The following is a 14,970-nucleotide window of genomic DNA, read 5'->3' on the forward strand; positions in this document are numbered from 1 at the left end:
ACTCGCTAAATATATATATATAACATATCGCAGAATTCGTGAACAAAAACACAAGAACGATGTTGCGCGCTCTAAAATATTCCACTGTTTAAATGCAGGATGTTCTTTAAACATTAAAGTGCGGTCAATGTCGGACGAAATTATAATGTTTGAATTTATAGCGATTAGAATCGCGAAAACCAAAATAAAATATTTCTAAAGTTTCTTTTCAAGAGACAGCGAAAATTGGTTTTATTCATCTGATTTCGACCAACAGAGAAAATTTTACATTATCCGCAATACATATTGCGTTCATGGACATCCGGATCAAAGCGCAAAGAGAAACATCAACCGGCATTGCATTCAAAGCAAAGCTTCGTAAACCTCGTTACCGTGGGTAGCGTGTTGAAAGTATACCGGCCCTCCTAAAGCCATGCACTGCAACACGTTGAAATCTCGATTCGTCGTCCAGTTCGGCAATTGCTCGCGGAGTAACAGAACTAATATAGATTTCGGATTCTTACGACTTTTATATATCGAAGTCTTTTGCTTCTCGATGATGCCAGGGGCGTTATGCCTCTTTGTTCCTTCGAACAAAAGGGTATAACGTTCCCCCGAAACCGTAAATATTCGCGTTGATCGCCGAGTATTAAAATCTTTTTGGAATTAATCTTTAAAAATTTCGTGCTTCTCTCTAAATCTCTCGACTAACGAGTTCCAAAATCGTCGTATCCTCGAGTCCCTTCGGCACAAATTCTCAAGTGGAATCGCGTTGCCGGGAAGCAACGTTTTCCACAATTAATCGGCAGCCGCAAGTTCGTAAGAGCACTTGCACTCGCTACACGGCAAGCCGGTGGAACGAGTGGCTTTCGTCCGTACGACGCGACGACGAAACGACGTTCGATGTCGTGGTGGTGTTCCTATTCCGCAAGTCGTTTCTTAAAGGCGAAATACCGTTGACGTCACCGAGTATTGTTCGCCGGAATTCTCGCCGCGGTGCATAATTTCGCGGTGTTTGTTCAGGACCGTGTTCTCTCAACGGTAGCGATATACCCTCCTCTTTTCAGACATTTCGAAACTTTCAGGTAGTTCGTCTCGAGCATATTTTACCCCGTTTAACTCGCGGGATGGTCGATTGAGATGCTTTCTGTCAACGAACGCTAACGTCAAAAGGATCTTTTCATCTACGCAGTTTTGGATTTAAATGTTAATAAACACCTGCGTCGCGCGAAAATGCTAAACATTCAATAGTACAAACATTTTAATACTTATGAAGCTATGGATACAAAGTACGCATCTAAACATGCAGTGTTTAAACTATTAATAAACGTGCAATATCTAGCCCCTTCTCAATTAGCTGTAGCCACCAAGGGATAATAAGGATTAAAGGATTAAGCTTTAAATCTGTATATAGAAAGAATCGATAAATTCAATTTACGTATATTAATTAACCTCATAAAACTCATCGTAAACTGGCTATCCTCGGCGGAAATACTTAAATTAATCATTTATCGAACGCAGGACGTTCTTCTACAATATTTTCGATCGAAGTGATCTTGCGAACTCGTAATAGTCGAGTGTAATTGCGGAAAGCGCGGCATCCCGGCATTGCGATTCCGCTTCAAGAGTACAACCGATTAATATTTTTAATAGCCCTGTCGGAGATTGGCGGTTTGTAAACCGTAATTGGTTTCAATTTTGTCGTCACTTGATTCCGTGGAATCGCGGCAGGTTATCGGGTCGCTCCGACAGGGCACTATTAATCTTCCTTGTTAATAAAACGCGCTTTTATCCCTGCTGCGTTGCTACGCGAAATGCATGACGCATGAAATTGTTATTTTACAAGGTCCTCTCGAAAAGTCAAAGATAAGCGTATTGATAGCTATATGATCGCATTATCTGTTACATTTATGATTATAGCATAATCGAGTTATCAATACGTAACTCGAATATCTAAAATGCATAATGAGCTTTATAATAATTTTTACAAAAACGTATCGTATTTAGACAATTCAAAGTTCGTTTGATTAAATCCGAATTTAAAACTAATAAATACGGTCTGAAGACCGAATTAATATTTACTTAAATTAAATAATTTTTTTTTTGTGACAAACATTTCCGAGCTTTAGCTTATCGTTTTCTTAAAATAACTAGTTATTTTCATATAGAAAGACATACGATCTTTACAAATGCAAGAAAATCACATAGAAGCTACGACAAATTTAGTTTCTCTCGTAAAAGTGATATCGAAAACCTCTATTCGGGATTTTCAGTCGTCGATTCGCTTTGATCACGGTCTACAAGCACTGTGTGATGCGGAATTCGATCGAGATAGTGGAACCAAGAAAGACGCGTATCGATAGTGTCCTTTGCGAGATGAATCCTTTGCGGAACGAGCCGGACAACGAACGCGGTAATTTGACGTATTTACGCCCCGGGCAGAAAATATACAGAGCTCACTTCGCAATGCCAGACTAACGCTGGTTCGCAATTTGTAATTGCTTCTCCATTTAGGATACTGAGAGCTCTGTAACTTTTTTCATTTCTCCTACATTCTCTTTCTGTTTAATACAATCTCAGTTTTTCACATACACAATAACACAATCTATTTCTATATAATTGTAAGACTGATTCTGCTTAATATATTCTAAATCAACTATTTAAATATATGTAAGATTTCAGGATAAAAAAGTTTTTATAATTAAATATTATAAATAATATTCTACACAATGCCGCGAATATGTCTTATCTTATATATTGAATTAAATAATAAAGTAAGTACATGCTAATATTAAAGATAAGGGAAAATAGGATTATTCGTTAATTTAATGAATACTGAATAATAAATTTCACCGACAAAATGATTCTTTCCGGCAAAGATTAATTTTCTATCGATCCGGCTGCGAACGCGCTGATCCGATAGCATCTGAGCTCGTGCGTGACCTCTGGCAAGTATAATTAATATCAGTTTTCTGGCTGCTGGAACTCTATAATGCACAACCAAAACGCATCCGCCTTCGGAGGGGCATATTAGTCGCGTCAAGCTCGTGATATTAGGAATCCCGATAGTGCTCATGCGTATATGCAGATTGATTAGACGCATGCACGCGTTTAACGACGCGGATGCGCGCGGATCACGCAAATTCACGAGGGACCTCCGCGTGTTACGTTTAAGAGAGACGTTAACAGTTTATCGTATGTGTAATGCACTCGCGATCGACTTCGCAGAAACTGCAGGGCTAATATCCGCACGATAATATTGAATTCCGATTTAATAATTATCGTGCAATGAGATAACATCAAGACAAAATATACGATATCAAGATCTTCAAAGTTCGGAAGCTGTGAAATCTCATTTAATCTTTACACGCATCGAACTGTGAAATCTTGGAATTTGGCGTCCTCGAGAATTCTGAAACTTAATCCTTTAACGCTTCAACCCGTTACAAGTTCTCTCTTTTTGGATATATAGTCCTTTTCGCGATTTCATACATAATGATAACATCAATTAGAAATCAAATTATTTGAATCTTAACATTTTTATGTACGCAACGTTAATAAAATAAAGGTTAAAAAAAATTGGATAATCCAAACTTTTTTATCCTTTAATTTCGAAGTTTTCTCTCTTTTCCGTCTTCCTCAAATTCTGGGAATTTTCCGAGTGTGAGTCGTTTTAACGATTTGCCAAACGAAGTTGCTACTACGCGGTGGCATTTTAACGTAACCCATCTCCCTTTCCCTCGCGGCATTCCCCTGTCGACGATGCGAAACGTGCGCGGAAAAATATACTCGCGCGTATCTGAAAAATGCTTTGACATGCGCCTCGGTGGGTACATTCTTCCTCCTTGGCGAGGACAAGTTGCAGACATGCTTAAGCGGGCGCACATTGTCCTGTTTCAACAGCCGGCACCCGAAACTATTTCCCACATTATGCTCGCGGTAGTCACGGAAGGATGACTAAGGAAGCGCAAGGCAAGCCGTGTAAGAAAGCGGACGGGCGCTGAAGACGAGGTGCGGGAGTTGCCGCGAGCAGACTTCCTTCCAAAATTCAACCGTAATTCAGTTGCTCATTGTACGCGACTGTAACGCGAATTTTGGGATCTTCTTGGAATGAGATATCTCGCGGCGAGAAACAGAATCTTTCGTTTTCTTCTTTTCTCCCTTTCATTTTGATCTCGCGAGCGCGCGTTTCTGACTGTGCATCTCCGCACATTAATTCACGCACGCGATAACGAGAAGGCGGTAGGCGAAAAGAGAGAGAGAGAGAGAGAGAGAGAGAGAGAGAGAGAGCAGTGTGTGCGTCTGTGTGTGTGTTGACAACAATAGAGCACGTTTAAGACGAAAGAGGAACGATTATGGCAGCGTGGGACGTACTTCCTCGTCCTGGGGCACTTTGTAACTGGAATGGATGCGGGCGGGCCGGGAACACGACGTCGCTTAAAGTTGAAACAAAGTTCCCCCGGTGGTGGAAGGAACTGACTCCGGAACGTACGGGGTGACCCATAATTCCCGGACATTGTTCTAGCTATCTTGCAACAGCGGGGCATGCCGACTCTTTATACCGTTCCCCGTCACGTGGCGTTAACGATACGTAATGCAGACGTTTGAGAAATGTGATATCTACCCATTGCGCTATTCGCGTAAAGAGTACGACGTATTCGAGAGACCGCTGTTTCGTAAAATCGGATACGATGTCGGAAACAAAGGCAAGATGTTCGAGAATTTACGCGTATAAAACTTTATACGAATCGTAATCTTACATCCGAGTCGAACAGGGTTGTGAAAAGGCATTGGCAGAAATTCCGCATGCGGCGAAGGCAAAAACCACATATATTTCGGGACGCCGATAACTGCAGTTTTCCTGCGCGAAATCATTGAATACCCTGCGACGAGTGCATGCCGCATACCGAATGAAACGAGCATGCATTGAAATTTTATATCTATAGCAGCGCGTCGCATCGCGGTAAGAAAGGGATCGGGACGAGGTAGAAAATTGCAGGAAGCGTGTAGCTCGGCTAACTTTTCGGGATTTTCCATGGGAGTTTGACCGTCGAAATAAAATAGAACGACAATCGCACCGATAGCGCGAAACAGTAAATTCTATTTTCAACTTTTGTTTAAACAAAACGATTCGACGGAAATTGTAACAAAATATATTATGCTTATGTGTCCTACTTTTTCGATCTCGCCTTAAATTCTTATTCTTTTCGAGGCATTAGATTTTTTTCAATCTCAAAGAAAGCAAAGAACTCAGAACTTTTTATTAAAAGTCAAACTGTATATTAAATTGTTTATACGCATCTAAAATATATCCTTCTCTGCTCGTCAAGTCTGATATATCCTAATATCCATTTTCGTGTCATATCTGTGACGCTCAAATAACGGAATCCGACTCTTTGGGAAGCGACGTAGCGCGCTTTAGAGAGAATGCCCGAAGGTGAATACTAGTTCTCCGGGAATGTTTCGCGGTACGTAATAATGTTAGGGCTCGTTCATCGTTCACCAGGTGAAAATCGAGTACGGGGTAACGCAACAAGCCATCGCGGCAACGCGTAACGAGATATGTGCAATAACGGCAAACTGCGGGGTACGCAACGCGTCTACTACCGCTCGTTCCGAATGCAGATTATCGGAAAATGTCGCACCTTCGTTTCCGGTGGATTGCCTTCACCGGGCAATTTGATACTAAGACAAGACCAACACTGATATCGCACGCGCGGCGCCGCGAAAAATGTATAAGTATAAGCAATTCTATTTTTTTATATTGGCTGCTCTACTTTAATCGGATACTGTTACGATTAAATGTATTTTGATTAAACGATTGAACTTATTGTTAGCTTCGAAATATTTTTTTAAATAAAACTTCAATTTTAGGCAGAAATCTATGGAAACCTGTTGTCATTCTCGCCTTCTCGTTTTTTAAATCGACGCTCTTCGTTTCTTTGCAAATATAATTTTTTATATTTTATTGCTTGTTATACAATTTATTTTATGCAACCTATACAATGAAATTGCTTACATTTAACAATACATTTAACAATATAAAACATATTGTGATATGACACTCACCAATGCGCGGAGTCGTAGACTGTATTGTAGCTGTAGTCGATCTTTAAAATACAAACGTCACGTCCAATTTAGCACAGTGTGCAAAATAATTAATATTTTTAAAAAATAATTATTACGCGCATCGAAGATTTTATTCATTTTTAAGATATTTAATAAAATGATTCTTCAATAATCGTACAATTTTTTTGTCTCTATTTTAATATAAGCTTTTATAAAATTTTATGAAAATATATATATTTTTCTTAAATCTTATTTAAATCGAAACAAACAAGCGGAGATAGATTGTTAATTCCGCGACTTGTAAATAACATATAAATAATAAATTGCTCACCTCATGACTGCTTCGCCGTTGCCCGATGCCTCCTCCTTCTCTCAGATATTTTCGTTGCACATATACACTGCACTCGCGAAAACATGGTTTATTACCGCGACGATCGCGTCAATTAATCATCGAAATATGACGATTACGCGATTTTATGTGGCACTACCGAAGCTAAAATTAATTAAAATCCGGTTTAGCAATTTCCAAAGGCATTTATGGCCAGTTATAATGACTTTAATTTGCGACACAACTACAGAATACAATGTTTTAGATACGTTACGTTACGATGGAAAGATTAATAATATATGATTGATATATTACACCACTTCCTGTTTCTTCTTTTTATTCGATTTGCATATTGTTTCATGCCAACAGTTTGAAAACGGTAATGAATCAATTACATTTAACAATAGGTCGTAAAATACGCGCGATAAGCGCGATTTCAGAGGTATTAAAATATCATTAAAGAAACGTTTGTTCGGAATGAGAGATCGTCCGTAAAAATATCATGATAAAATAATTTATAATTTCCCATTATCGCGTAGACTTCAATTTCCAACGAATAAGTCGCGTAAAGTGTTTAATCCGTCAGACATAGCTGTCTCGACACGAATTAATATTCACGAACCTTACTCGAACAATCGCGCGTTATACTTGGCAATCGCGAATTATGATAATCGCAATAATTGCGTTTAACGTCTCGCGTGCTCTGCGTCTCGGGAGAAAGTGTGAATGATAATGGAGCGGAGCGACGGCGCGTGCCTCGTGTGCGTAGTGCGTAGGCCGAGGTATCGAAGGAGTGGGGGGTGGGGGTAAGCCATTGTAGGCCGACGACTTCGCGTAAACAACTACCGCCGCTGTGCGCCGCGGCGCGCCGAGGCCGCGCGCAAGCCTATTGTCGTCGCGAAATATTTAACATTTTATAATATTCACGTTTTAAATCTTCACCGACTTAAATGTAATTTATCTACTATTTTTAGATTGAGAACGTAGTAATATATATACGAATTGCTGAGTTTATATACGAATTAGAGTTTTGCATATAGATATTTAAATATTCCGTATATGTAATTTTCTCTACAAGTTCTTCCATTTCAAATTATATCAGCTATTAGTTACAATTAACAAATAGTTCACGGTTTTCTGTTGGAGTATTGCTCGATCTAGCGCAATTCGTGTATTAGAATTATTAGATAATCAATGTTCTCTCACAATCCGAAAGAGATAGGGAAATCACATTTAAATTTAAAAAGCGACAGACATAATGCATAATACGCGAGATACTTTCAAAAACCAATCGTTAAGAAAATAATATCGCCCGTAAATATGCCGGAACGGTAATTTGTAACTTCCACCCGCTATTGTTTCGATTGCGAATAATTGTTTCCGCAAATAGCCCTCGCCCCGATGTGCTTATGAATCGTTAATTGTAATCACAAATTTCGAATTGATAAACACTTACAAATTATTACAAAGTACGATTATATTTCGAGAGATAATAACGGCTCGCGGCAGTACGCACGCCGCTTACTCGAGTATGGTGGGGCAACAATAGACTGATCTGTTTGTTCGGTTGCGTACTTACAGCCGTCGTCGATACAAAGTCGCTGTATCGTCATTCGCGCTCAGGCGTCACCACTATCGGCAGACAGTTACGGGGCTACGGGGTCGGAGCTGTATCTTCGCAACGAGACAAGATGCTACGATTACTGTAATTCGCCATAATTCTGCGATTGCCAAGTGATCAATTAACGTCCGTGATTACTCTTGTCGAAATGACAGCTATTTATCGGAGCAAGTGTTTTATACGATTTGTTCATTGGAAATTGAAATCAAGGCAATAGAGTATAAATGATTTTATCGCGATATTTACGGACGATAAACATTTCTGAAACGAAAGTTGGATATTAATGTATCTGTGTGACATCGCGGCTCGTATTTTTTGCCTTATATATAATTGATCTATTACCGGTTTTGTATTTTGTGAACGCGAAATAACACGAATTACCGGATCGAATAAATACAAGTAACGAAAAGCCGTGTAATATCGATCATGCATAAGTAATATTTCCAACGGAATATAATGTACCTAAAATATTGTATTGCCACGAATCGAAGCCAGTGTAAATTGATCATACAGCACGTTCGATGCACGTTGGTTGAATATTACAGCTGTTTTCACCGAGAGGTCGGATTTTAATTAGTTTTAATTTTGGAAGTGCCGTGTATAGTATCGCGCGATTGTCGTATATTTTAATAATAAATTCACATGCGATCGTAATTAACCGGATTTTTACGAGTACAGTGCTGTGTATGCGCAACTCAGGAATTCGGAAAGAGGAGGAGATCTGAGAGGCATCGAGTAACATTGCAGCGGGAAGAACAACCAAAGTGAGTAATTTATCGTTTATATATTTTTTACTTGTGAAATTAATCGTCTATTCCTGCTTATTTTAATATAATTCGAAGTTAACGAACAAATCTTTTATAAAAGACCGTTTTTTGCACGTGAATCATAGTTATGTCGTTAAAGAATTCGATGTGCACAATTGCTATTTTTTTCTATATTTTAATTATTTTGTACGGTGTGTTGTAATTTGGATTTTGCGATTATATTTTATGGATCGATGTAATTACGATGTAGTCTACAACTCCACTGTTCCGCATCGGCGAGTAGCAAATCGTCTTTTATTTTAATCAGAGATAATGGATCTGTGAATATTGAATTTTGAGAGAAAGATAACATAGATCAATTGCCTCGCAATGGATGGGCTACGATAAATTAATATTTAACCTTAGAGCATACACGAGTGTAATCACCTATCGATCATTTTGCGCATACAAGAATGCACAAATACAAAATAGAGCTTATTGTTATCTATGCGTTAGCTATGCATTACTAATCAGTTCATAGTCATTTACTGGCACATTTTGTCGTCGTATAAAGCAACAGAATAGTTATTATTAACAATGCATAAATTATTTGAAAATTTATATATAAATTATATATAATTTATAGAAAAAAATTTAAACTTGTAAAATATTATATGTAATAATACAATTTTTACAAGAGAGAAATTATTTTTAGACTTAGTGAAGATATTATTTTTTTTTGCAAAATATTCTATTCACAACCAAGATTTTCAGAAAACAACGGTTAAGAACTTCATAAATAAAAATATTAATTTTGGTATCAAGTTTATTATGATTGATTAAATTTTTTAGTTCAATGTTAAGATGAAAAATAAGAAAAAAAGAAAAAAGTTTAATAAAACTATAAATAAAAATAAAATGCTAAATATTTTTGGAATAGAGAGCTTTTATTTAATTTTATTCTCTTCATAATATATACCTCAGGCGCACAATGAAGATCGGGAAAAGATGTTTCTTTATTATAAATATTTATGTGTAATAGAGAAATAAATTGTCATATCTATAGGCAGGAAAAAAAGATATGATCTACGTTTGGTCTCCCTATATCTTCTTTTCCAAAGTTTAAGATTGTATAAATTAGCGCAAGAGAAAGAAGTATAATGTTATATACTCAGTACAATATGTACATATATATCAAAGCATAAATATCGAAAGAATAATATATATTTCAATTACATAACATATTTCAATTTGTTCTGGAAGAGCTCGATTATTATTTATTACATTTATTCTCTCATAACACGCGCTAATTTTATTTTAAAAAATTATAATAAATTTTGTAAAGAATTAATTGTAATCATTGGATAGTAATTTATTCGTATTTTAAATCGTGAATTCACTAATGTACTTTAGAGAAAAGTATACTAAGAAACTATTAGACGTGAATAATTAATATTTTAATACACTATTGTAAATAAACTAGATTTTATTTTAAATTCCCAACATCCTTATTTTATTCGTAATTTGGCCGTTGGCCGTTTTACATAATAACTTAGTTTATAAAGAGCATTGACTTTTCTATTAACGTGGCAAATTAATTTTGATTATTTTCTGCTGATGATTTCAATATTGAAGTTCAATAATTGAAAATAGGTAGTACAAAAAATTGTATAACATTGTTATACAATTATAAAATTTAAAAAAAATGTAGAAAAAACAGAAAAGAAAGTTTCTTTATAATATGAACGTAATGCGTATATATATACGATTAAATAATGTGCATAGTTACAATTTTCCATTAATGAGACCAACTCGTCAATACATCATGATTGCTATATATCGCGTAAAAAGTCAAAAGGCAAAAATAGTAAAAGTAAAAATATACGACATCATTTGGCTAATTTTGATCCCTTTTAATTCACAAATTCTTTAGTTCCGAAATTAATCTCCCAAAATACGCTGTGTTAAAATATTCTATGATAAAATTTCTATGACATGGGACATTTTCTGATGTATATCTGTATATATTCTATATATCTCGTCATATTTTTACTCTGTTATAGGTGGCTTCATCGGATTGTCGATGTCGTTTCGATTCGCTACGTTTTCTAGTAAAGGCAAACCATTGCTCATCCATTTGTGCAGTATACATAGTTCACTTTCAGTAGGAAACTATGAATCGCGGCGGTTGCGTTTGAGCGACGCGACGCTGTGAAATGAATTTCAAGTCACGTTCGGCATTCCACTAGTATATAAGAACACAGATACGAATATTTAAAGATCGCGAACTTTTAGCGCTACCGGCAGCAACCCTGAACACCGCAAACCAAGAAATCTGGGGCAAAGTCGAGTTGAAATCGGAATCGAGTATAGTTAACCGTTTCCTTACGGCACACTGTGCGCGAAGTTCGACTGCATTGTTACAGAAGTGCGGCGATTTATTTTTCCGCGAATAACTCTTCTTTCACCGAGTAATTTCTGTTCCAGATATTTGCTCGCAATGTGCGCGAGGTCACGTTGTTACAAATTGAAATGAAATTTATATTATAAATTTACCGAAAAAGAGAAAAGAAGAGAGAGAGAGAGAGAGAGAGAGAGAGAGAGAGAGAAATAATACACGCGTTTGCGATAAAACATTTCCAAAAGCATAGATTTGCAACTTTATAGATAAAGTGAACGAACAATTCCGCGGAATGCGAAACACGTGCAGGCACCGAGCGCGAGATTAAAATTGCAAGTAGCCGAGAATTTCAATCAAAAATTTATCCGCCTTACCACCGGCATTCCGTTACATCGCGGTAAGCGATACCGCGCTATTACGCAACTGACTCCGACCGGGAAGAACCGATAAAACGACTATTAATAATCTCATCCGCCCTCTCAATAAGACCTCGCGATTTCTCGTACGATCAAAGGAGGAAAGAGGCTCATCCCTTACTTGCCATAAGCAAAAATATCGACATTTTCCCGCAGGGTACGTCGATATTTTTGCTTATGACAAGTAAGGGATAAGTATCACGAGCATATGCTCAAGATATAGCTAAAAGGAATATAAACGGTTGTGAAACTGAACGCTCAAGATATACGCGTGTAAAAGTCGGAAGTTACTTTAATGCGCAATATGCTTTCAAAATTTAAGAGAAGACTGAAAATTCCGTAGCTTCGCGAAGTAGATTTAGCTTAAAAATTTGTAACAACTCAAAATGCGAGTTAACACAAAGATATCTAAGCCTACCTAGCTTTTATTTTCAAGCACACGCGGAAAATATTAGTCAACGACGAAAAGACAAACTTCGCAGCAGCAAAGTTTTCACGGCGTGACATTTAAGTTACTGCGTTGATCAACGTCTCTCTAATTACGGCCGGCGGAAGTTACGATGAAGGAGAGTGTCAGGGATCGTTAGGGAAATTACCTAATTCGTTTTGAGCATCCCCAGAGGTACACGAAGCTCGATGTACTCGGATTCGCGCTATATGGCGCGAGAGTCAATAAATCTGCAGAGTTTAAAACGAACGCTCAAGTGTCGCGAAGACCAACATAAATTTTAAGACCGGCTCAGCAGATAATATTCATACTTTACAATAATATCTTTTATCTCACAATTTTCATCTCGTGAAATTTATCTTGAGAATCAACGGGAAACTTGTTAAAATTGTCCGGTTCTTTCTCTATTAAACGAAAGTCAGGTCTTTATTGTCCAACGAAACAGAAAAGGGGCTTTCGAGTAAACTATACTATATTTGACATAACTGTATCCTTGACATTTCGCTTATTGGATCAGGAACCTTGGTCGAAAATATCAAGTATCTAAGGATGGCGAGAATCTAACGACGCAGATGCACGTGATGACAAAGCAAATCTTTATACGTCTGACGCTAAACGGCTCTACTTCCTTTTGCGGAGCGAGTTTGTAACATCCGAAAGGAAAAGCGCGGCGAAAGTGAGCCGATTACCGTTGGACCTTACCGCGATTTTTGCGATTGCGATTGGAACCGATCGATTCGTGCGAGACGGGGCTATAAATAAAACCGAAATCAGATTGAATCCCATTTCGGGGTCGTATCATATTGGCCGCCTTCCAATAGCAGTAACGCACGTAGGATCTAGCCCGACGGGGTAAATCCAATCCATTTGGCGTGACCCAGAATTCTCCGCTCACATCTACTCGGGTATTCATATACTGTCTCTTTTGCATGTGCAAGTATGGCGTACGAGAGGAGAGCAAAACAAATTGCTGACGCGAGTGCGAATTAACAATTTACGTTGGAGATGTGTCTAGTCTTATAGGATCAAATTTATTAGTCGCGTGAGATATACTGTTCCGTATATATATTGTAAAAAATATTAATTCAAATTAATTGAATTTACTGTGTGTGTGAGAAGCGCTATATTATTTCTCCAGTAATATCATAAAAATTCTTTGAATTGTGATCAAATTAAATTAATTAATAACTAAAATTTGTGATTTTCTAAATATTAATTTATAATTTGTATCTTTGTTATTTTTCAAAAGCTGTGTTAGCAGTTCGTTCTCTTTTATTTCACTGAAATATTTGATAATAAATATTATTATAAGGAATCGGAAAGAACGAAAATAAGTAGCGGAAGAGTCGCGGCTATGTTTATCGATGCGAGTGGTTAGGCAAGTAGATCGTATAACGTTATCTCTAAATAATAAGTGTTCGGGGAGAAGACAAAAGCGGCGCATAATAAAACGAGAAGCTTGAACGGCGACTACTTTAAAGTTTAAAGGCGGGATATACACGGAAGCTTTCAAGAGTCATTTTCAGCGCATAATTCGATGCTTTTATTCGATAAAATCTCAGACGGTGGCCCGTCCGTCCTTGCGTCGTATATTTTCACAGACGCCACAAAACTTTTCCCGCAGCGGGACGCGATATCGCGAATGATTAAAATATTCCGAATAATTGACTTCGCATTCGTGCTTCAAGCATTAGTATTAAACAAAGAGAGGTACTGTATCGAACGGTGTGTATTACAATGATGGTGTTCAATGTCGCGATAATTGATTCCATTTACATTCTAGAGATTAGAGATTTATTGGACGCGCTTCACAAAAGGGTGGGAAAGAGAGAGGGAGGAAGAGCCTAGCACGCGTAACGATCCGATCCAATTTGAGCAAGCGAAATCAGCATAAAATATCGACGCTATTAACGAGACTGCGACAAATCCTTAAGCCGGTTACTTTTAACAGTATTGAATCACAGACGGCCGCCAGCAGATTCATTATGTGTCATAATACGATTAAAACATTGTTTTGTAAAGCAAGCATTAATCAAAGAGAGATAACGGTAACGAGCGAGATGAACGCAACAGTTTTAATTGCTCGTAGATCGTATACTAAGTAACATTACGCGCGAACTTTTCCCCGTAAACTCATTTAAAAACGAATTAAGCCGGAATGTTCATGTACGTTTACGTCTACCTCGACGGCGCACGTTAACACGAGCAAGTCTAATCAGAATGGCATTACGCTATAAAATTTTACTTTACAAATGTATACACGTCGTAACGGAATGTATTTATGAAATTTTCGCGCTTTTGCGAGTGATGACAAGGTTCGAATACTGTCGACCGAATTTCGATTAATAAATTAGTTCATCATTAATTAAATTAGAGTACTAATGCTTTCGAAAACTAATTCGATCTCGAAGCGCTTAAAAATTGATGAAGGCAACGACCTGATGGATCAACAACGCTCTCTTCCGCGGTGCATTGCGGGATAACGATCGATTGGCAAATACATGAATGAGTAAAACACTCCACCGCGACTGACTTAGCATAATAATGAAATAGCGGGGAGAGAAAGGTGCAGGCACCGACATTGAATTAATTCGTCCACAACGGAACCGCGACGGTAGGCAGACCGACTGTTAGCAGAGAGGTCCTGAAATAATAATTCCCGTCTCTGTTTGCTAACGAGGTTACCGTGGCCGAGATTATTCCACGTGGAGACGCTCTGGTGGCGCGATCGGGCCTGAGAGCAAGGCCGAGGAAAGACAATAGGATAGATGGCACACGATGGTGAAAGGAAGCGTAGGATCAAATAGGATGCGAAGTGCTCGCACGACAATTGCTATAGGTATAGAACGCCGCAAATGAAATTGCGAGGAAAGGAGGTGAATGCAGCGCGTGCAAAGCAAAAACTTTGGAGTATCTCGAAAAATCTGAAACAATAAGTCTTTTCGCGAGAATCGAAATAACT

This window comes from Temnothorax americanus, unplaced genomic scaffold (genome assembly GCF_048541705.1).
Source record: "Temnothorax americanus isolate GAGA-0224 unplaced genomic scaffold, ASM4854170v1 Scaffold10, whole genome shotgun sequence".
NCBI classification, from domain to species: Eukaryota; Metazoa; Arthropoda; class Insecta; order Hymenoptera; family Formicidae; genus Temnothorax; species Temnothorax americanus.